The sequence below is a fragment of the Piliocolobus tephrosceles genome, chromosome 13 (genome assembly GCF_002776525.5).
Source record: "Piliocolobus tephrosceles isolate RC106 chromosome 13, ASM277652v3, whole genome shotgun sequence".
Taxonomy (NCBI): Eukaryota; Metazoa; Chordata; class Mammalia; order Primates; family Cercopithecidae; genus Piliocolobus; species Piliocolobus tephrosceles.
This window is the reverse complement of record NC_045446.1, coordinates 15,254,063-15,277,187: the sequence shown is the minus strand read 5'-3', so window position 1 is coordinate 15,277,187 and position 23,125 is coordinate 15,254,063. Positions and strand designations below refer to the sequence as shown.

The 23,125-nt window shown below is 42.4% G+C and overlaps 1 protein-coding gene across 9 annotated transcripts in view; it reads left to right on the top strand.

The window, feature by feature from the left end:
• The first annotated feature begins 687 nt into the window (after positions 1–687).
• CTNND1 (catenin delta 1) overlaps positions 688–23,125 on the top strand; it is a 56,732-nt gene continuing 34,294 nt past the window's right edge. For 4 of the 9 annotated variants that reach the window (XM_023215556.1, XM_023215554.2, XM_023215553.1 and 1 more), the window contains exon 1: positions 688–977. The gene's annotated coding sequence lies outside the window, so the exon portion shown is untranslated. The remainder of the gene's footprint in view (positions 978–23,125) is intronic. The other 5 variants (XM_023215561.2, XM_023215559.2, XM_023215555.2 and 2 more) reach the window with 3 other exon arrangements.

Sequence of the window (23,125 nt, the reverse complement as noted above, 5' to 3'; positions counted from 1 at the left end):
TTGTTTGTTTATTGGATTTCATTTCCTCTTCCCAACAAACCCACATTATTTTGATTTGGGGACAAATTGGGAAGACAGTGATTTTCTTTAACAGCCCAGTGGATTCTGCTTCCTTCTAATTCAGAGTATAGAGACTAAAAACTGTTAACAAGTCTAGAAATTAAAAAAAAAAAAAAAATTAGCTCTAATGCAACTAATCCAAAACAGTGAAACTGGGTTTACCTCAGATATCCCCTACCATCCCAGTCAACATATAGTAGTCCTGTTTCTAGGATTTCTCTCTCCTTTCTTTCCCATCTTCCTTTAGGGAAATGCTTTGGGGTAGGAAGCAACAAACCAAACAGCAGGAGGCAAGTAAAATCAGTTCTTTTCTATTTCCCCACTGGGATAGTACGGAAGAGGGAGCAAGAACCCATCATCAAAGAGAACTGAGACTTAGGCGTGCCATTCTGAAAAGCCCTTGTTCCTTGTTTCCCTTGCCTCCCCCGCCCCCCTCAGCTCTGCAGTAATTCCTCAGAGATTGTACAGTCTCTCCACTTTAAATATAAATATATAAATATAAATATATATGTATAAACTTCCCCCCGTGTCTTTCTCTCCTCCTCTCTTTTTTTAATTTTCTATAATAAAGTTTCCTATTGGATAAGGTCAGCTCCCTGATTTATGCCTGACTCCTATTGGAAGCTCACAGGGGCTGACATCACTTAGGAAAGCGAAGGGGGTAGGGCTGCCAGATCAGTTTGTCACCACCCAGGCTCCCTTGCCTTTGGCTGGGTGCAACTTCCATTTTAGGTGTTGGATCTGAGGGGGAAAAAAAAGAGAGAGGGAGAGAGAGAGAAAGAAGAGCAGGAAAGATCCTGAAAGGAGGAAGAGGTGGCGAAAAATCAACTGCCTTGCTGGATTTGTCTTTCTCAGCACCTTGGCGAAGACTTGGGTTTCTTTCTTAAAGGACTGGTTTTTAGAACTCCACATTTGAGGTGTGTGGCTTTTAAAGAAAATGTATGTACTGACGGGGAAAGGAGGATAAGCAAGTCGAATTTTTGTCTTACGGTAACGGGAGGGAATTAAAAAACGGGAGAGAGTCTGTTATGCTGATGAGTAACTTTTAAGGAATTATTTTTCTTTCTACTTTCAATACTTTGGCGGGGTAGATTTTGGTATTTTATTATATTTAAAAAGGTGAAATATACAAGACCTGGAAACAAACTTCTAGGTCTCTCTAATACAGGAAGCTGAGTAGATCCAGAGGGGTAAGAGCAGGTTTGAAAATTTACATTTTGGTGTGTTGATTTTACGTTTTTTTTTTTTTTTGTTGTTGTTTTTTTTTCTGGATTAAGCTAACATATTTCTGTTTTCAGAGCCCAAAAGTTGGTTTTTTGGCATGTTGCATGTGGGTTGGGAAAGGAATTTGTCCGTGTCGGAACCTAGTTATACAGATGGTTCTTCATATGTTTCAAACTTTTTTTTTCTTTATCATTGGATTTGTGGAAGTGGAAAGTTGCAGGGAGCTTTGCAGCGTAAATGGTATTGTTTTTCCCCCGAGAGTTTGAACGGCCTGTATCGGTTTCAGCCCTGCTGTTCTGGGTGGATCCCTCTTACTTTTCCAGGTGCGGTGGGTGGGAGCCTCATTCTCCTGCTAGATGTAGTCTCCCTGCTTTGGCTTATGAAAGAAAACATACGGAACAATGTTAACTGCATTGCCATCTCCTTCTTCCTTCTAAACTACCTTTGATAGCAAAGATTTGTGGAGGTGTTTGTTAAATCTGCAAATACGACAACGTTTGGTTTATGTGTTTAAAGGGATAAGGAAATTCTAATCATGCTTTTTATTTCACCTGAGTAAAGTGACTACACACCTGAAAATATTTTCAGGTTTCTGCACTCTGAAAGGGCCATGGCTGGAATAAAATTAGGTTTAGAAAAACCATTTATACAAAGTTTAGTGTTTAAAATACGTTTCAGAAAACACAAGGGAGATTTTTATTTTTAAACCAAACTGAAAGTTGTTTTTTGGAGTTTATCGTTTAGTTAATTTACCATGAAATCTTAAATCTCTTAGAGCTGAAGGCCTATGACTGTGCTTTCATATATTTAATCTTAAGATTTGTTTTGTTTTCGCAAATACATTCTTGCAAAAGTACTGATTCTAGATAATTATATAGCCAACTCATCACTAGCTGAAAAACTAGGGTATTCTCTTCTCTTTTTGAAAATGCGAATCAGCCTGAAAATTATAGATACCGTCCTAATTGTAACAAGATGGGCTTTAGTGTGTAAGCTGGTCATTAGCTTTAAACTGGTATGTATCTTTAATAATCTGATTTCGTTCCACCCCCCACCCCCCTGCCGCAAATTTTTTTTAAGACTAGACTTCCTTGAATTTCTTTTCTAGAATGAGGGTATTTCTTGAAAGATGATTTCATCCTTGTGAAGTTGTGGCTTCAGGAGGAAACAGAACTTTGTTCCTCCTTTGAATGTAATCTAGGCAAAGGCTGCAGGAAATTTTTGATGTCTGGATCTCATAATTATAACAAGTACAGTTAAAAAGAAAGAAAAAAATACAATGTGTATAGTCTGTTTAGTATTTTCCAAATTTTATTTCAAATGTTCTCTCTGCCTTGACTCCAGCCTGGGGAGGTTTCTTGGATCTTTATAGTGTTGGTCATGTTGCTTCCAGAGTGTCTGTTTCCCACTCAACCTTTAGGGGGAGGGATGAGGGAATCTGAAGGAGGAGTACAAAGGCAGTTTGAAAATAGGTTCTGGATGACTGAGTGGTGGTGATTTGGGTTTAGCTTTAAATAGTGGGCTTTGTGTAGCTGAAGTGAGCATCCTGGTTAACCTAGTGTCCAGGACTATTTCCACGAACTAAGGCGTTGTTTTGACTGGTGTGTAGTACAGAGCCTTTGGGGTGATAAGATGGAAGATTTGTCTTTTACCTCACCTCTACTGGTTCTTTCAGGAATTATAAGGGATGCAGATAAGTAAATCTTTTATTTTTTAAATTTTTTTGTTTTGCTCCTCGTCTTGGTTTTGGGGTAAAAAATGATGACAGGTAAGTATGAGCTGTTCAGATTTTTCTTTCCTTGTTTGCCTCCTATATACGGTTGGTTTCTTTGTTATGTGAGTAAGGTAGTGGTCTGTGTTCCAGATTGGGGGGCGGAGGGGGGGCGGTTCTCTTTTACGTGGTTGGAGTTCTAGTACCTTTCTCAAGGTTCCAGCATGGAGAGAAGCTTCAACATGTTTTCTGAGCTAGGGTAAAATTGAGACTATTTGGAGATATTAACAAAAAGAAAAGCACTAAGTAATTACAATCCAGCCTTAGGTTTATGAAGTAGTTGCTCTCTAGGGATGGATGAGATAGGATGGATGCAAATAGATCACTATCAATTGGAATAACAAAATGATTAGCTTTGTATAATTTATCTCCTATTTTGGTACCCGTTAGTAACTGCCAAGGCCCTCATTCCCCTCTACCTCCCCACACCTTGTTTTTAGTGTATTCTAAGCATTTTGCGTAAGCTATTAATTTCCCACCACCGTTTTTTTTTTTTTGTTTTTTGTTTTTTTTTTTAAGGAATTTGACCCTCAGAGAAGCTGAGGTTTGGTGAAAATCTCACTGCCTGTAAATGGTTGAGGCCAGGATTAACCCTGCTCTGACTAACTACAAAGTCCATGGACTTAACCACTAATATACTGCCATTCACCAGAGAGAATGGAAACAACAGCTCGAACTAAAATGAGCCCTTGTTAGAGGCAGGAGTGTTTCATCTTGGCACAGGGGCAGTACTCAAATTTCCAACCCCCTGCAACTCCCCACTACCCCTGTTGGGATAATGTATGTAAAAGATCTATTTTCCATAGAGCCCATGGGGAGCTAGATGTGCTAGAATGGATATTATTTTAATCTTTAGAACGAGAATCTTTCTATATCCATATGCCCACCATTGCTGTCCTAATTTCTTAAACTTCCTGGAATTGTGTCACACATTGTTCAATTATCAGTAAAATTTCTTCTTCCAGAGAATTTTTAGGTATGTGGTTTGGAATGATAGGATATCATCAACTTGCAGAGATAGGCTTGTAGGAGGAGGTGGTTCAGATATTCTTGTCTTTCCCTCTAGACTATGAGCAGCTTGGGTGTAGGTACTGTCTTATCTCTGTTATCTTTTTAGCACCTGTCTTAGTGTCTGCTACATACTGAAGTGCTCAGTAAGCCTTGGTTAAATAAGGCATTTGATGAGAATCAGTGAGGGACTGATTTGTGGGGAAGGTTTGAAAGGAAGCAAAACAACATAGATTAATCAAATTGCAATGTACTTCTGCAACTTTTACTGTAGTCTGTAGTTTCAACCTTTTATGCCTCTCCTTCCTTAATTTTTTTTTTTTTTTTTGAGACAGGGTCTTGTTCTGTCACCCAGGCTGGAGTGCAGTGGTGAAATCATGGCTCACTGCAGCCTCAAACTCCTGGGCTCAAATGGTGCTCCTATCTCAGTCTTCTGAGTAGCTAGGACTATGGGTGCACACCACTATGCCTGGCTAATTTTTGTATATTTTTGTGGAGATGGGGTCTCTCTATGTAGTCTAGACTGGTCTCAAACACCTGGGCTCAAGCCATCCTCCTACCTCGGCCTCCCGAAGTGCTGTGATTATAGGTGTGCCCTACCACACCTGGCCCTCCCTTATATTTTTAAGCAAAGTTTCTGGAGATAATGGAGGATTTTACATTTTAGCATTTCTTTAATCCTGTTCCTTTCTTGGCAAGTGGTACAAAGAATAGTATAAAAAGTAAGGATCTGGCCTGGTGCGGTGGCTCACGCCTGTGATCCCAGCATTTTGGGAGGTCCAGGTAGGTGGATCACTGGGCAACATGGTGAAGCCTCCTCTTTACAAAAAATACAAAAATTAGCTGGGTGTGGTGGAGTGTGCCTGTAGTCCCAGCTACTGAGGAGGCTGAGGTGGGAGGACAGCTTGAGCCTGGGAGGTGGAGGTTGCAGCAAGCCGAGATCGTGCCACTGCCCTCCAGACTTAGGGGGACTTGCAGAGCCAGATCCTATCTCAAAAAAAAAAAAAAGTATCCTAGTCAGTTCATTTCATAATGAACTTCAACGCCTGTGAAAACCTTAAATGCAGCCATTTCTTAGGGGAGAATATATTAAGACATCAGCAGAAAAGTTTGCTTTCAGCCCTGTTTGGAGGTGAATGGTTTCTATGCTTGTTAATAAAAACATTAAGAGCTTGGGATGATAGTTTTGAACATCAGTGTTTCAAAGAAAGTATGTTTGAATATCAGTGTATTCTTTAAATCACTGCTTTAGCCACCAAACTTTAGATTTTGTTCATGTGTTGGGAAGCTTATGAGTTTAAGAACCGAAATTAGTTTTCTTGGGTTATTTAAAAGGTATTAACAAGGAACTTGCCTAAAGGAGTGAACTGTAGGTATTAAGGATGTGAATAACTACAAATATTCTTTCACGTTCTCTTCCCTCAAAGAAGGGTTAAATGCCACACAAAGCTGAAGTGGGAATTGCTCTGCCTAAACTATGCAGCTGCCTCTAAGGTTTCCAATAGAGCATTGATATAGCCTGGCAGGGGGATTGTAAGAAGGCAAGAACAACTGTTCTGGTTAGAACTAATGAGGGGGAAATTAGGGTATGGATTGACTTGTATTTAATTGTTTAATGTATTTTTTGGAAGTAATTTTTTCCCTAATTCTACGTGGAATTGCATGTTGTTATTAAATATTAAGTACTGAGAATGGGGCCTGAATTTACCATTTTATTCAGGGATAGTGTTCCCTGTTTTTAGGGCCACTTCCTCACCAGGGAGCCCTTCAGTTTGATTGGTGTGGTGTGGTGTGGTTAATTTAGATCAGGCATATAGTGGGGGAATTATAAAGAGCCAAATAATTTTTTTATCTTTTTTTTTTTTTTTTGAGATGGAGTCTTGCTTTGTTGCCCAGGGTGGAGTGCAGTGGCATGATCTCGGCTGACTGCAACCTCTACCTCCTGGATTCAAATGATTCTCCTGCCTCAGCCTCCCAAGTAGCTGGGACTACAGGCACACGCCACCACGCCCTGCTAATTTTTTGTATTTTTAGTAGAGATGGGTTTCACCGTAATTGCCAGGTTGGTCTTGAACTCTTGATCTCATGATCTGCCCACCTTGGCCTCCCAGAGTGCTGGGATTAGAGTCATGAGCCACTGCGCCTGGCCATAATTTTATCTTAAAGCCTTCCTTGCTGGTCAGCAGTAGGTAATTTGGTTATGACTTTCACAAAACATGTCCCATGATGTTTGATGTGATGTGATGTGATGACAAAAGCACTTTTCAACTTTTTATTTCAAACTTGCGGAAAGTTGCTCGCAGTAACTCCAGTATACCCTTCATTTGCCTAGGTATCATTTGTTAACATGTTGCCACAAATGCTTTATTCTATATTTTTTGGTCAATATGCTAACCAAAAAGGGAGTTTCCAATCTGAGACTTCCACAATATGGTGAGGCAAGGGAGCATAACATAATGATTAAGAGCATGGATGGTGAGCCAGACTGCCACGGAGGTACCATGTAACCTAGAGCAAATTGCTTAATCTCTCTCTGCCTTGGCCTCCTTATCTGTAAAATGGGGATAATATCAACCATCTTACAGGATTGTTGTGACACTAAAGTTGTTTAACATATGTAAAACTTATAGAGTAATGCACAGCTCATAGTAATATCTTGTGTTTGCTATTAGAATGGATGCTTTAAATAATTCAAATTTCGTTTGTCTGTTGAACTAATGCCCTTGAAGATCTTTTCTTTTTTTTAATTATTATTTTTTTTTTGAGACGGAGTCTCGCTCTGTCTCCCAGGCTGGAGTGCAGTGGTATGATCTTTGCTCGCTGCAACCTCCGCCTCCTGGGTTCAAGCGATTCTCCTGCATCAGCTTCCCAAGTAGCTGGGACTACAGGTGCCCGCCACCACCCCTGGCTGATTTTTGTATTTTTAGTTGCGGGGGGTTCACCATATTGGCCAGGCTGGTCTCGAACTCCTGACCTCAAATGATCACCCACCTCGGACTCCCAAAGTGCTGGGATTACAGGTGTGAGCCACCATGCCCGGCCGAAGGTCTCTTAAAACCTGTGGTAGATGTAGGTGCTTGCGTTACAGAATATATGGGCTTCCTGAGTAAAAGCTAACTTTAAAATTTTTTAAATGGGAAAAAATTATTTTTAGTAGTAGGTAATATTGGAGAGTTGTGTGGGTGAAGTTCAACAGTAGTATGAGAATGGATAACTTTAGTAAAGTGAAGTGTTAGTGGGAGGAGGATAAGCAGAATAATTTGTGGACATCATTCTGTGTTTGCAACACTTATTTGTGGACATTTGTAAAACTGTGACATGAGTTCATAAATGTTTCCTGTGAGAAGTGTGCTTCTGAGAAAGGAGTCAGCTTTTATATGTGAAAAAGGCAAGCTGTAGTCTGTGGGAAATACATGTATGTTAGATGCAACCTTGCCTAGAAACTTGCAGGTTTATTCCAGTCTAGGAATTTTTCTTCTTTTTTCCTCCCTTTTCTTCATACTAAAGAACCCATGAAAGTAGTGTTCTAAATAAGACTTGGCCAATTTCTTTGAAGACTTTTTCTTTATTTTACATTTTTATTTTAAAAATGAGACAGAGGCCGGGCATGGTGGCTCACACCTGTAATCCCAGCACTTTGGGAAGCTGAGGCAGGCGGATCACTTGAGGTCAGGGGTTTGAGACCAGCCTGGCCAACATGATGAAACCCCGTCTGTACTAAAGATACAAAAAAAAAAAAAAGTTAGCTGGGCATGGTGGCACATGCCTGTAACCCCAGCTACTCGGGAGGCTGAGGCAGGAGAATCACTTGAATCCGGGAGGTGGAGGTTGCAATGAGCTGATATCATGTCATTGCACCCCAGCCTGGGTGACAGGGTGAGACTCTGTCTCAAAAAAAAAGAAAAAAAAAAAAAGAGTCTTGGTATGTTGTCCTGTCTCCAACTCCTGGACTTAAGTGATCCTCCCACTTCAGCCCCTGGAGTAGCTAGGACTACAGGCACACACCACCTTGCCTGGCTATTTAAGCTAATTTCTGTTGGCACCCCATAGCCTCCCACACTCAGTTCCCCACATTTATTTTACCTACAATTTCTTCTACCAATTCTCCTGTATTTTCTCCTTTTCTTTTGCTTTCCTATTCTCTGTGGTGTCTTCCTTTGTCTCTCTTTGCCTCCTCTTGCCTCCCTTATCTTTTTTTTTTCTTTTAGGTTGGGTTTCCTTTTTTTCCCCTTAGGTTTTCCCTTAGGTCTTCATGGGCATTGCTTTGCCTCACTCACAGTTAATATAAAGAAGTATTTCTGGCTGGGCGTGGTAGCTCACGCCTGTAATCCCAGCACTTTGGGAGGCCAAGGCAGGTGGATCATGAGGTCAGGAGATCGAGACCATCCTGGCTAACACAGTGAAACCCCGTCTCTACTAAAGAATACAAAAAATTAGCCGGGCGTAGTAGCGAGCGCCTATAGTCCCAGCTACTCGGGAGGCTGAGGCAGGAGAATGGCGGGAACCCGGGAGGCGGAGCTTGCAGTGAGCAGAGATTGTGCCACTGCACTCCAGCCTGGGTGACACAGCAAGACTCTGTCTCAAAAAAAAAAAAAAGAAGTATTTCTGATTTTTACTCTAGAATAAACTGTACCCGTGTGCTAAAGGTACAACTGTTAAGATACCACTTCATTTCAGTTAGATCTAGTTTAGGAATCAATTGTAATCCAAGAAGACTGGTCTCTTCTAGTGATTCAGATTGGTTTTATCTTTGATTTTTAGATTTCATCCACATTTCTTGATTAATTACTCATTTTGGTTTAGTTGACAGTTGAGCAAAAAAAATTTACTTTCTCCAGAGTAAATTATCTGTTTTTTATTTGTGCTTTCTATGTTGTTCTATATTGTAGTGCAGTAGCACATTAGGAGGTATCTTTATGGAGTAAAAAGATTTTTGTTACATGGTCGGGCACAGTGGCTCACACCTGTAATCCTAGCACTTTGGGAGGCTGAGGCAGGCGGGTCATGAGGTCAAGAGATTGAGACCATCCTGGCCAACATGGTGAAACCCTGTCTCGATTAAAATTTCAAAAATTAGCTGGGTGTGGTGGCGTGTGCCTGTAGTCCCTGCTCCTTGGGAGGCTGAGGCAGGAGAATCACTTGAAGCTGGGAGGCAGAGGCTGCAATGAGCCAAAATCGCGCCACCGCACTCCAGCCTGGTGAGAGAGTGAGACTCTGTCTCAAAAAAAAAAAAAAAAAAAAGAAAGAAAGAGAAAAGATTTTTGTTCTAGGAAGCTCATATTTTAAGAAACTAAAATGTATTCTCATGGTTGAGGACATAAGACGTTGTTATAGAAACTAGGTCAACTTCTCAATACCTTTATCAAAGCACCTGCAGTTCCCATTTCATTGCAAGTGAAGTAAATCTCATTGAAATAAAGTAGCTGGTGTATATTCAGTACACTTTTAAAATAGCCTATTTTAAAAGAGAAATTGATGCCAATCTGATTTCTTTCCTGCTTTGTTGGAATGGGGGAAGTTCTGTAACCTCTTTGCTGTTCTGCTCTCCATTGACTACTTTGTTAACTGGAGCACAGTTGGCCTCTTGAATGTCTACCCTGCTGAAGGTCAGCCAAATAGGCAGGTAAGGCCACCTAAGCCTCTTCATAGGCCTAACTAAGATCACAGTTGGAAAAAAAAAAGTATAGAAAAAGAAAACAAAGTTGGTTTATTTTTTCTAAAATTTAACTTTTTGTATTCATTGAAGAAGGAAGTAAAACATCTCCATTCAAAAGAAATTTGAGAATCTGTTGTATGCCATACACTGAAGTACAACAAACAAAATAGACCTACTGTTTGTTCTCAAAGAGCTTACATTCTAGTTGTGAGAGACAAATAATAAGCAAGTAAATATGTAGTATGTCAGAGTGTGATAATATTATTGAGAAAAAAGTAAAGTAGAATGAGTAGTATGGAGGATAAGAAGTCCCTGGGTGGGAGTGAGGTTATTTTATATAGAGGGGTCAGGGAGGGTCTCATGTGTAAGGTATGTTTGACAGAGACCAAGAGAAATGAAGGATGGAGTCATGTAGGTATGAGGAGTAGGAAGTGCAAAGGCCCTGAGGCTGGTTATTGCCAGTGAACGAAAAAGATTGAGAGGAGGGAAGGAGAAGTAAGAGACCTGTCCAGAGAGGTCCACTGGGAATGTATTTTGGGGGAAGGGGAATAATGTAGGGTCTTGTTGTGTATTATATTGTACCAAAAAAAATTATCTCCACTTCAAACCCCAGAGGCAATGGCTGTTACCGAATTTTTGTGTCTTTCTTGTAACTGGAGGTAGCACCTGACCCAACCTCCATATTTCTCCCATTGTGGAATCTCCATGAAAATATAGTTAGCAGCTAATTTGCATAGTAGCCAATTTTGCATAGGTTAATTACCCTTCTCTTAGAGAATGATAATAATAAGGCAGCTACTTAGAATAAGCTTATTTGTTTTTGGGAAGTGAGATCAAAATTTTTCTTTTTTTTTTTTTTTGATACAAGTTCTGTCTCTGCGGTGTCACAATCTCAACTCAGTGCAGCCTCTGCCTCCCACGCTCAAGCCATCCTCCCACCTCAGCCTCCTGAGTAGCTGGGACTGTAGGCATGCACTACTACACCCCCCGCTTATTTTTTTTTTCTTGTAGAGACGGGGTTTTGCCATGTTGCCCAGGCTGCCCAGGCTGGTCTCAAACTTCTGAGCTCAAGCTCAGATCTGCCTGCCTCAGCCTCCCAAAGTGCTGGCATTACAGGTGTGAGCCACTGTGCCCAGCCCCTAAATTTTTCCTTCCCAGAGAAATGCTGTATATTTCTCCATCTTCTTATCTACCTAGTCGTTTTCTATGAGCAGGAGTGACAGCCTAGACCTGTACAGTTTCCTTTTGAGCACAACATTTATTGTTTTGGTTTATGTGCTTTTGACTAAATAGGCTTGCCCCACTTGTCTGCTGCTTCTCCTTTTGCTCATTTGACCAAAAAGCTCCTGCTTCCCCACGCCTTGATTGTTGAGAATTCATGGCTTTGAGGACCCCTTTATAGGTCACCATATCCATATTTCTGTCTTGCACATCAGGAAAGATGATTATCCCTGATGACTAACTGATGTCTCCACTTTCCCTTTCCATATGTTTGTTTAGGCATTAGAGGTTATTAAAGCACATCCTGAGCCACTTTACCTAGTTGACTTGGATGGAGTTGAGGAAGAAGCACCAACTATTTAGTGATTTGATGTTCTATGGCAACCCCATATAGGAAAGTAAAAGGATATCTGATTGAGTACCTATGTTTTGAATCACCCACTGTTACTTTCCCTCTTAAGAATTCTGGTTTAGCTGGTCTGTCCCTCAGTGAGAGTCTCCGTCTCCTTCTCTTTCTTTGTCTCTCTCTGTCTCCTCTGTCTCTCTCCCTCTCCCTGTCCCTCTTACTTTCTCTTTGTCTCTCTGTCTCTCACTCCTCTTCTCCTCTATCTTTGGAGTTTTTAGCTCTGACTCTTGACCTGGTTACCCTCTGTTCTTCCCTTTAATTATGCTTACCTTGTTGTCATCTGGTTACTTAATACCAGGGATGACCTCACCCAAGAAATTTTTTTTCTTCCCATCTCCTCCTTTGGTCAGGTAAGTGTATCATCTTGCATGGGAAATAATCCAGGCAATCAGAGATTACCCAAAATTTTGAAATTGTTTTAAACAACTGGTTAATATGTATTATGTCATCATATATAGCTGGTGCCAGATGTTTGTGGTTGTCTTGAGAGTTTTTTGAGATAGAGCTTTGCTCTGTCATCCAGGCTGGAGTGCACTGGCATGATCATGATTTACTACAGCCTCAACTTCCCAGGCTCAAATGGTCCTCCCATCTCAGCCTCCATCACACCTGGCTAATTTTTGTATTTTTTGTAGAAACATGGTCTCTATATGTTGCCCAGGCTGGTTTTGAACTCCTGGGCTCAAGTGATCCTCCTCACTTCGCCTCCCAAAGTGCAGCAATTACTTACAGGCATGAGTCACTGTGACCAGCTTGAGAGTATGTTTTGTTTGTTTGTTTGTTTGTTTGTTTGTTTGTTTTGAGATGGAGTTAAGCTCTTGTTGCCCAGGCTGGAGTGCAACGGCACAATCTCGGCTCACTGCAACCTCTGCCTCTCGGGTTCAAATGATTCTCCTGTCTCAGCCTCCCAAGTAGCTGGGATTAGGAGCACATGCCACCACGCCTGGCTATGTCTTTTTTTGTTTTGTTTTGTTTTAAATTAAAAAAAAATTTTTGGCCAGGTGCAGTGGCTTACATTTGTAATCCCAGCACTTTGGGAGGCTGAGGTGGGCGGATCGCTTGAGGTCAGGAGTTAGAGACCAGCCTGGCCAACATAGCAAAACCTCGTCTCAACTAGAAACAATATAAAAATTAGCCAGGCGTGGTGGTGGGTACTTGTAGTTCCATCTACTCAGGAGGCCAAGGCAGTAGAATGGTTTGAACCCCGGAGGCGGGGGTTGCATTGAGATTGCACCATTGTATTCCAGCCTGGGCGACAGAGAGAGACTCCGTCTCAAAAAAACAAAAAAACAAAAAAACAAACTCTTTTTGGCTTTGTTTTTTGTTTTGAATGTACTTTTTTTTTTTTTTTTGAGATGGAGTCTCTCTGTCGCCCAGGCTGGAGCGCAGTGGCCGGATCTCAGCTCACTGCAAGCTCTGCCTCCCGGGTTTACGCCATTCTCCTGCCTCAGCCTCCCGAGTAGCTGGGACTACAGGCGCCCGCCACCTCGCCCGGCTAGTTTTTTGTATTTTTTAGTAGAGACGGGGTTTCACCGTGTTAGCCAGGATGGTCTCGATCTCCTGACCTCGTGATCCACCCGTCTTGGCCTCCCAAAGTGCTGGGGTTACAGGCTTGAGCCACCGCGCCCGGCTTAAATGTACCTTTATTGTTTGACTTTGGGATCTGGGAGAGAGTATGTCTTTTAATGCCATTCTTGTTTCTTGAGTCTTCAGTGACATGTTCACCTGTAGGAATGTTTCACTTTTTAGTTATTTTAAAGACCTTTTGTTACTCGCTTGCTCTTACTCAAACCAGAAGTTAAAGTGGCTTGCATAAGTGTCAGAGGTAACCACTTGAATCCAGAGTTTCTGGTTCTTTCTCTTTTGTCAAATGGTTTAGAATTATCTAGGATCTTTAATGGTAGATTTAAGACTTTGGAGTTCTTTTGGGATAGAATGTAGAACCAGCCTTTGAAAATTTGGCATAGCTCTCTGTTCCCTGAAGGCCATCTAAGATGTTTTAAACTTAATTTGGTTCTCCAGTCTGCAGTGTACGGAGGGATATCCTACAATGTAGCAACTCAGGATTCCAGAGAAGATGGTGCTGTCAAGTTAGACAGTTCTTCCTTCTAGGTTCTGAGTCTGCAGTACAGGAGTTAGGACTGTGCCATTGCAGCCATCCTTATATTTAGATTCATGCTTTCAAAGAGCCTCTAATCTAGACTGAATAATGATCTGAGCTGTCTGGTGAGCAGTAAAACTGGCTCAAATAATGTATTTTATAACCAGTGCCCTTTTAGCAAGAAGGTCAGTGGGTTGTTAGGGATAGGCCACTACAGTGGTTCACAAAAGGCGTTAAGAGTCTATGAGGGGTTTTTTAATATTTATTTATTTATTTATTTTTTAGATGGAGTCTTACTCTGTTGCTCAGGCTGGAGTTCACTGGCACGATCTTGGCTCACTGCAACCTCTGCTTCCCAGGTTCAAGTGATTCTCGTGCCTCAGCCTCCTGAGTAGCTGGGATTACAGGCGTGTGCCACTATACCTGTCTAATTTTTGTATTTTTAGTAGAGGTGGGGTTTTGCCATGTTGGCCAGGCTGGTCTTGAACTCCTGACCTCAGGTGATCTGCCTGCCTCAGCCTCCCAAAGTGCTGGGATTACAGGTGTGAGCCACCGTGCCCAGCCTATGAGGGTTTTTTTTTTTTTTTTTTTTTTTAAAACATGAATTCCCAGACTTCCCTGTAGAAACTGATGTAGAGGGGGGATTTAATTTTTTCAAAAAACTCCCTAGGTGATTCTGATCATTCACGATTCAGGATCACAAAACCTGAATGTTTGAATTAAGCTACATGTATATGTTATTTCTCAGGTGGATGGTTATTTAGTTAGGGTGAGAAGTAGAGCCAGACATGGTGGCCTGTGCCTTTGGTCCCAGCTACTTAGGAAGCTAAAGAGGGAGGATCACTTGAGTCCAGGAGTTTGACACCAGCTTAGGCAATATAGGGAGACCCCGTCTCAAAAAAAACAAAAAAGAGAAGTATAGAACATGGTTTATTGTAGTAGACATGACGAGAAAGTCGTTAATTTGAAGTGAAGTGATTTACCTCTGTGTCCTGTATTGTTTTGGAATTAAAGATGTTACCTCTTGATTTGGGGGTTATGCTAACACTTAGCATGGTTTGGAGGACTGGCCTGTTGGGAGGAAGATAAATCTTTAGACTGTATCTGTGGTTTTAAATTGTGGAACAAATTCAGGAGAGGATGTTAGCATTGAAACTTAGCTGGACAATTTGTTTAAAACTGGACAGGAAGGGCCAATGTTACTTCCTGTCTGAAAAGGAAGTGCTGGCTTCCTTCCCTTCCTCCTTGGTTAACTCTGGCCAACTTGGAATATGGGTGGGGGAGGGGCTGGTCATGTTAGTAATCGTGTTACCACTAATGTTTGTGTATAGCCGCTTAAGGTTTACTCTTTTCCTCACTTGAAACACATAGATGGGTGCTGGATGTACCCCTGTCTCGTTGTTCTTATATGGGAGCCCTGTACTAGGTTTGGATTTAGTCTGGGAAGCCTAATCTCTCTGGTATTACTTTTACATTCAACCGTATATACACCTGCCTTGTATTTTCTGACATTTGAAAATAGACCAAGGAGTTGGAGGGAAGAAACTGAAACTCATTTGACACGGAGCGGGGTAAGTTGTGGAAAGGAGAACATAATTGGGCAGAGGGGAGTGGATGACAGAGGTTTCTTATTTTTGAATTGAGCCAAGAAAGCATTCCTTTAAGTGGGGCCATTTGGCACTCCTACTGCTATTTTAGTCCAGGCTTCTCCTTCCTACTGACCAGTCAATTGTATTAAGTGTTTGATGTGAGTTTGAACTGAGGTCTCAGGAGGGGAGGGAGCGAGCAAGGGAGGGTGGTGGTGGAAACAGCTGGTGCCTTCATCGAGCTATCTCAATTACTCTTCTTTTCAGAGTGTTTGGGGGTGGGGGTTGGTGGCACAGGAATTGGATGCGTGTTAGCAGAGTCTCAGCAACTCTTATGTAGTGGGTTTGAATTCTCAGGCACTCTTAATGCTATGTGGGATGTTGGCTAGTTGGAATGTAGCTAAACCTTTCCCAGTCACATTCTTTCTTCTGCCTCCCCTCCTTGTAATTCTTTCAGTGTTGGGCCTGCTTTGGAGAGAGTGAGGGGTGTGGGAAGTTAGACAACAAAACAGATTCATCCTTCCTACCCGTTGAGTATTCAGCTTACGTCTTGGGCCCTCCAGAGGCTTTCTTCATATCCATTCATTATTCCTTTAGTTGGGGTTTCTAAATATGTCTGCAAAGAGCCTAAATACAATTAGAACTGGGACCTCTGGTGAAGTTAAGTTGAATTGTAATTGGTTGGCTATACTTGTCTTCTTCCCTCTCTCACACCCCAGGATTACTATATTTCTGAGTCAGCACTCCTTTTCTGTCTCACCTGCTCAATTTGATGCAGAGAACTTGCCAAGCATCCTTTTGGATTAGCAGCATTGATGTGGGTGTGTTCAGTTCTCTGCCTGGGTGTGTCTTTTACAACTTTTTTTTTGGTATCTCAGAAAACTCTCCCCTACTAAAAGCTACTATTTTTATCTGCTTTAGTATGTCTACTTCACACTGTGGTACTTAATTAACTCTGATTATTTGGCCTGGGCTATGCATGAGGAAGAACTGGGTAAGAATACTAACTGTCATAACTAACTGTTCAGTATTCTTGAGAGATAAAGGGAGTTAGTCTGATTCCATGCCAAGTAAGAGATTGTTAACTTTTTTTTGTGTATGCTTCAGTGATAGAGTTTGCAATGGCTAGGCTCTGCTGCTGAAGTTCCATAGTGTTGCTAAATATTCTTTTCTATCCCACCCTAGAATGGCTATTGTGTATATTACTGCCCTACCTTTGCCACCTGGTCATACCAGATCCAGATAAGGACTAAATCCTTCTTTTTTTTTTTTAGTCACCCAGGCTGGAGTGTAGTGGCATGATCTCAGCTCACTGCAACCTCTGCCTCCTAGGCTCAAGTGATTCCCCTGCCTTAGCCACCTGGAGTAGCTGGGATTACAGGTGTACACCACCATGCCCGGCTAATTTTTTTTATTTTTAGTAGAGATAGGGTTTCACTATGTTGGCCAGCCTGGTCTTGAACTCCTGACCTCCAGTGGTTTGCCTGCCTCAGCCTCCCAAAGTGCTGGGATTACAACAGGCTTGAGCCACCGTGCCTAGCCAAGGACTAAATCCTTCTACGTTGTCTGTTTTAGACTTAGTTCTTTTGTATCATGTGCTGCTTTAGACGAGGGTTCGGCTCATACTACTTCTAGCAGATCTAAGAAGATGAAAGAAATATAAGAAAAATAAAGGGAGAAGAAAAGATGAGAAGTGATAGCATACTACTAGTTAGTTTCTGGTATGCCCCTCTGGTTGGAGGACTCTGCTGAGCATCATGCTATTTTTATGCAAAGGGAATTGAGCCCTTTGGGCAGAGGGTGTTGCTTCTTTGGATTTCAAGAATCTCTAGCTTATGCAGCTTAACCTCTGTCTGCATTTTTGCTTCTGTGACTTAGGGCTAATTTCCAATGGGTTGTACGAGATAATAGAAACGTCTATCATTTATCTCATTCTTGGAGTTAGTGGAGGACCCTTATTAGGAGAGGAGGCTTTCTTTTCTGACTAGGCTCCAAATTTACAGCCCCTGACCCACTTCAGGGGATTGTGAGCAGGAAAAGCTGATGTTGCTGTCTTGACCTCTTTGCTGCCAGGATTTGGCTTCTGTGTGATTCCTAGTGGTTGTCCTCTCATTCTCTAGGGAAATGGGGAACTTTGCTCCCAGCACCTGATTAAACTGCCTCTTTGTAGGGTGGAGTCCGCTGCCTTTGTTTGTTCTCTGTGGAGCCTGTCTTAGTAATCAACTCTATGCTTGTAGGGAAAAAGTTTGAAAGGCTGAAAACTGAGGTGGATGATAGGGAAGGTGAAGTTCCTAAAGTAGTTCTCCAAATAGGAATATTCCATTCACCTAGGTTGGTAATCAAATTGCCATAATGGGATGTGTCACATGTAGCTGAGCTGAATTAACAGCAGCAGTAGCTTTAAAATCCCTAATGCAGTGCCTCCAAAGTGAAGAAACTTGCCAAGTAGGAATCTTAAAAATTCCCTCACCCCCTCCAAACTCTTAGATCCACACACAGTATCTTTCTGCTGATTCTTGAAGGCCTGAGCTTTGTCCTACGTAGTGTTGGCTTGGGGCAGAGAGGAGGGTTGTTTTCCGTGAACATGATAAGGGGCTGAGCAGGGCAAAGTGGGGGCTCTGGCTCGTGATTGGTAGACAGGATGCCCTGGAATGCGGTTGGCCTGAAGCCCAGAATCCAGCACTTTGTATTTGTTTGTTTCTGGGAGACTGTGGTCTGGTGCTACTGTGACAGGAAGTGAGAAAGCTGGGAGTGGGGGAACAGAGAGGGTCGATGTCTTTGTGGTTCTCCTGTGAAATCTCTTTGTCCCTGGAGAGCAGCTCTGCTGCAGAGCTCTGCCGAGAAGAGAGCAGCCTTTGTGTGTCTAATGGGTCTCTGAGCATCTAGCTACTCCGAGGGATTAGGGAGTGTGAATTCTGACTGTGGCCTTTTGCGTTTTAGCACTTGAGTTATATAAATGGCCTCGATCTCTTAGCACTGGGACGCTTACTGAGTTTTGTGTGTGCTACTATTTTTTGTGGATCTCTAGGATTTAATTAAGAAAGGAATTCTAGAAGGAAATAGACGTTAAGGAATGTTCATTTGCTGTGTATATTGCAGGTACCTTGTTGGGTTTAAAAGGGACAGAAATGTAAAGGACCTCAGGGGCTGCTGAGGTCCTTTACATTTTAGGTCTCATCCTTCCAATTGGCACCCTACTACATACAGATCAGGACAAACCTACCTACTTAGTATTAAGAGTTACTAGCAATTCCCTAATGTTTGAACATGACTAGACAATGGTTGGTAGTTTCCTGGGATTTTTCTTCCCTATGTCTAGACTGAAATAGCACCTGCAATACCCTCTCTCTTCCTTCCCTCTTTTCTCCCTTGTTTTGTGTTTTCCCTGCCTTCCATTCCAGCTGTGAAACAGGCATCTTTTCTCACTTTGTGGATTGGGTGGCTGAGTCCTTAACTTTGAGCCAAGCTGGCTGGTTCCTGAGCACACACACAAACCCGCCTTTGATTGTCCAGGAGGACAGCTGCCCTAGAGGCAGATTGCTAACATACCACTAGAACAATCCTTCTTCTCTGTTCTTATGCTGGCTAGCACAATCTTTACTGCCTCTAGTTCCTTCTGTTTCCCACCCCAGCTCTGATCTTTGCTTTTGGCTTAGTGAGATGTCACATTAAAAATGAGAGTAGGGATATTTGTGATTGGATTTTTTTTTTCTTGTGGTAGGGTTGAGGGGGTGATCAGAGAATGTGACATGTAGCCAGCTTTCTAGAGCAGGCTTGCCAGTGGTAAGGTAGGTGATTTTTACAGAGTAGTGCCTCTTTTGTTCTTAGCACCTTCCTCCCGAGTACTAGGTCCTTATAAAAGGGGAGACAATCTGAGGTAGACTGCAAGCTACTCTTCCCAAATTGAGTAAGGTTTTGTTCTTTAAAGTGAAGGTAAGACCCAAAAGTCTAGCTGGCTCCATTCCACCTTCTCTTGCCTCCTTCCCCTCTCCGTAAAAAAATGTTAACTTTGGGTTTACTTCTCAATTGGAACTAGAATGTCATTTTTTAAAAAAAATTTTTTGGAGACAGGGTCTTACTCTGTCATCCAGGCTGGAGTATAGTGGCACAATCTCGGCTGACTACAGCCTGGAACCCCCAGGCTCAAGTGATTCTCCCACCTCAGCCTACCGAGTAACTGGAACTACAGGCACGTGCCACTACACTTGGCTAATTTTTTTGTAGAGATGGTGTCTTGCCATTTTGCCCAGACTGGTCTCGAACTGCTGAGCTCAAGCTGTCTGCCCGCCTCAGCCTCCCAAAGTGCTGGGATTATAGGCTTGAGCCACCTCGCCTGGCCCTAAGAATGACTTTTAACCACAGGAAGCATAGAAAATTCATACTCTTTCCACTTTATCAAGAAGGAACATGGACTTGGAATAAAATAGAAGTTTCCACTACTTACTCCTAGTTGATGAGCTTGGGCAAGATACTAAATACTTGTGATATATAGGCAGTATGCTTATTTATAAAAAGAGGCCATTACCTCAGCAGGTGTTGAAAGGATTATATGATAACTTCAAGGGGAAGAGCAATAATACACAACTTTTCTTCCCCTTCAAAGTAGGATTTTCTTCTTTCAGATAAGGAGAAACATTTCCTCCTGCTCTCTGTCCTAAAGCTGAGAAAGGACCTTAACACTTCTGATTGATTTATTTATAGATTGACACGTTCTGTCTCCCTGTTGCTTGTCTCAAAAAGAAGACATACTCCAAACTTGATGAAAAGAGTGCCTTATTGGTCTTTTCAGGATTTTGAGAAATTGGGACTGTGTAAATATGGCTCAATTACATGCTTCCACCTTTTCCAAGTTATTTTCAAATGATGGGCAAAGAGGTGGGGAAATAGATTGAAAGTCAGGAAGTTTGGTGAGAAGCTGCTATTTTCTTTCTTTCCTTCTTTCTTTCCCCTTCCTTCCTTCCTTCCTTCCTTCCTTCCTTCCTTCCTTCCTTCCTTCCTTCCTTCCGTCCTTCCTTCTTTCCTTTCTTTCACGGAGTTTTCGCTCTTGTTGCCCAGGCTGGAGTGCAATGGCGCAATCTCTTCTCACTGCAACCTCCACCTCCTGGGTTCAAACGATTCTCCTGCCTCAGCCTCCCGGGTAGCTAGGATTACAGGCACCCGCCACCACGCCAGGCTAATTTTTGTATTTTCAGTAGAGACAGGGTTTCACCATGTTGACCAGGCTAGTCTCAAACTCCTGACCTGGTGATCCGCCTGCCTCAGCCTCCCAAAGTGCTGGGATTACAGGCCTGAGCCACCGCGCCCGGCTGAGAAGCTGCTATTTAAAAAAGGAATGTGAGCTCAAACACTTGGGTGACCCCTAGTAAATTCTAAGGTTAAGCTTTTCCACGAATACTTTTTTTTTCCCTAGCCTAGGGTATGGAAGGGTATAAGGTGTCTTAGTTAATTTTAGGATTTCTCTTTTATGACATGAGACCTAAACAATACCTTTGCATTTCAATTAGGTTTTTTCTTATTTTTCATAGTGTACCTGATCTTTCTCCTCTTGTAGGAAGGAGAAAGGCATTTGGCTTCTCCCCTTCCTTTAGTCTAACACCTCGCTCTGTTTTTTTTGCCCCTCCCTCTTATCTTTGTTTCCTTATCGGCCTCTCCCTAAAGCCCTGCTTTCTCCTTTTAAGGCTAGGTGAGGTGCCTTTGGCAAGGTTGCACAGGGATCCAGGTAAGTAACTCAGTCTCTTCTCAGGATAAGAGAAAACTCAATGTTAACTGTCCCAGTGGAGGGCCTTGGAGAGGCATGTGGATAATGGGGGAGGAGAAGGAGGCGGCCTGGCCTGAGAGATCAGGACTTGTTAGACCAGTCCTGTGTGTGCGTCATGCATGCTCCATAGAGAAGCAGGTTTTGTTTCTTTCTGTACCCTTTCAGTCCTGGGCCCCCTCACTAGCTGAGAGCCGCACCCTTCCTTGGCTTCAAAGCCAGCCCAGCACTAAGCCATTTTAGTATGTTATGGTTTAGAGGGGGTTCGCAGAATACTTGGGAGGGGTAAAGAGAAAGAGAAGAATGTTTTATTTGGTCTCAGAATTTAGGAGGTCATGATGGTGGAGGTGAATTTTTTTTTTTTTAAGTTACAGTAAAAACTTTGAATGTTGACAGGTAGCTTTGAGTAAGGATTATAAGACTAAAGGGAGTTTAAGGTACCCTGGTGATGTATAGAGGTTGTCAGCTCAAATTCCTTTTAACAAGGAGTATTAAAAAAAGTTTATATCTTTGTTTTTTAAAAAATTCTTTCTCTGACATTCCAATCAGAGAGAATGCATCACTCTTTCCTAAGAGGAGGGTGGTTTGCCCAGAGCCTTCCTTAATTCATGAGAGAGATTCCTGGTGGACACCTAGTTTTTCCTCATGAAAATAAGACTTCTTTTGTCAGCCTTTTACTCTCTTTTAAAAGAAAATCCGTAACCAAATTAAATTTAACAGTGTTTAATTGAGCAAAGAACAATTCATGAATTGGGAAGCATTCTGAGCCAGAGTAGGCTCAGAGACTCCAGCGCAGTCATGTGGTAGAAGATTTATGGACAGAAAAAGGAAAATGATGAACAAAAAATGGAAGTGAGGTATAGAAACGGCTGAATTGGTTATGGCTTTGCCGGCAGTCACTTTATTTGTTCATGGTTTGAACAGTTGGCCCCCCTTTGGCCAAAACTCAGGCATTGGCACAAGAGTAGGTTACAGTCTATTTCTACCACCATTTAGGTTATAGTTCATTATGTACAGAGAAATCTTTAGGCCAAACTTAAAATATGTAAGGAGGCAGCTTTAGGCTAAACTTGATTTAACACCTCTAAATGGAGAAGTTGGGCCTAGCAGGAAGCAGATCCATGAGGAAGCATAGAAACAGTGAACACTAGGAGAAGGAGAAGACCATATCCAGAATAATACAGGTTTTGTGACTTGAGTAGTGCTCAGTTGAGATTGTGAAGTGAGCACAGTCCTTTTAATCTTAATGCAAATCAGCTTAAGGGACTTGGAATTAACAGAAGGTGAGTCTTCCCAGTGAAGTGAGAAATAATAGAACTGTTCTGACTGAGCATGAAGGTGGAACATGGCGAGGCATGGTGGCTCACGCCTGTAATCCCAGCACTTTGGGTGGCTGAGGCTGGCAGATCACTTGAGGTCAGGAGTTCAAGACCAGCCTGGCCAATGTGGTGAAACTGTGTCTCTACTAAAAATACAAAAATTAACCGGGCATAGTGGCACATGCCTATAGTCCCAGCTACTTGGAAGGCTGAGGCAGGAGAATCACTTGAACCTGGGAGGTGGAGGTTGCAGTGAGCCAAGATCACAGCATTGTACCTGGGCGACAGGGCAAGACTGCATCTCAAAAAAAAAAGGTGGAACATCAAGTGAAGGTAGGGTGGGGTACTTCGACTTTGGACTCTGGTACAAGCACTGATAAGAAGCCATAGAAAATCTTGACAAAATATATTTCTTTGATTTAGAAACAGAATGGCAGTTTTCTTTGTGGTTGAACCGGAGTAATTTCTTCAAATTTGGGGTCAGGTGCCAGTTAAGGCAAATAAATGCCTTTTAGGTATCTTGGGGGCCCCTTTCTGGCTTGAATGTTATGTAATACATTTCTGTAGTGTTACAGGTGCTAGATTTTGTTGATTTAGTATTCTATAGTAGGAGGCTTGGTATGGTATTTATTTATTTACTTATTTATTTTTGAGACAGGGTCGCCCAGGTGGCAATGTAGTGATTGTGGCTCACTGTGGTCTGGGCCTCCTAGACTCAAGCAGTCCTTCCACCTCAGCCTCCTGGGTAGCTGGGACTACAGTGTGCACCACCACGCCCAGCTAATTTTTGTAATTTTTTTGTAGAGGCGGGTTTTCGCCATGTTGCCCAGGCTGGTCTTTAATCTCCTGGGCTCAAGTGATCTGCCCACCTTGGCCTCCCAAAATGCTGGGATTACAGGTGTGAGCCACTGCGCCCAGCCCAATGTGCTTTTGAAAAAAGCCATTTGCAGTCCCTAGAATGGCTGGGCACAGTGGCGCATGCCAGTAATCCCTGCACTTTGGGAGGCCAAGGCGGGAG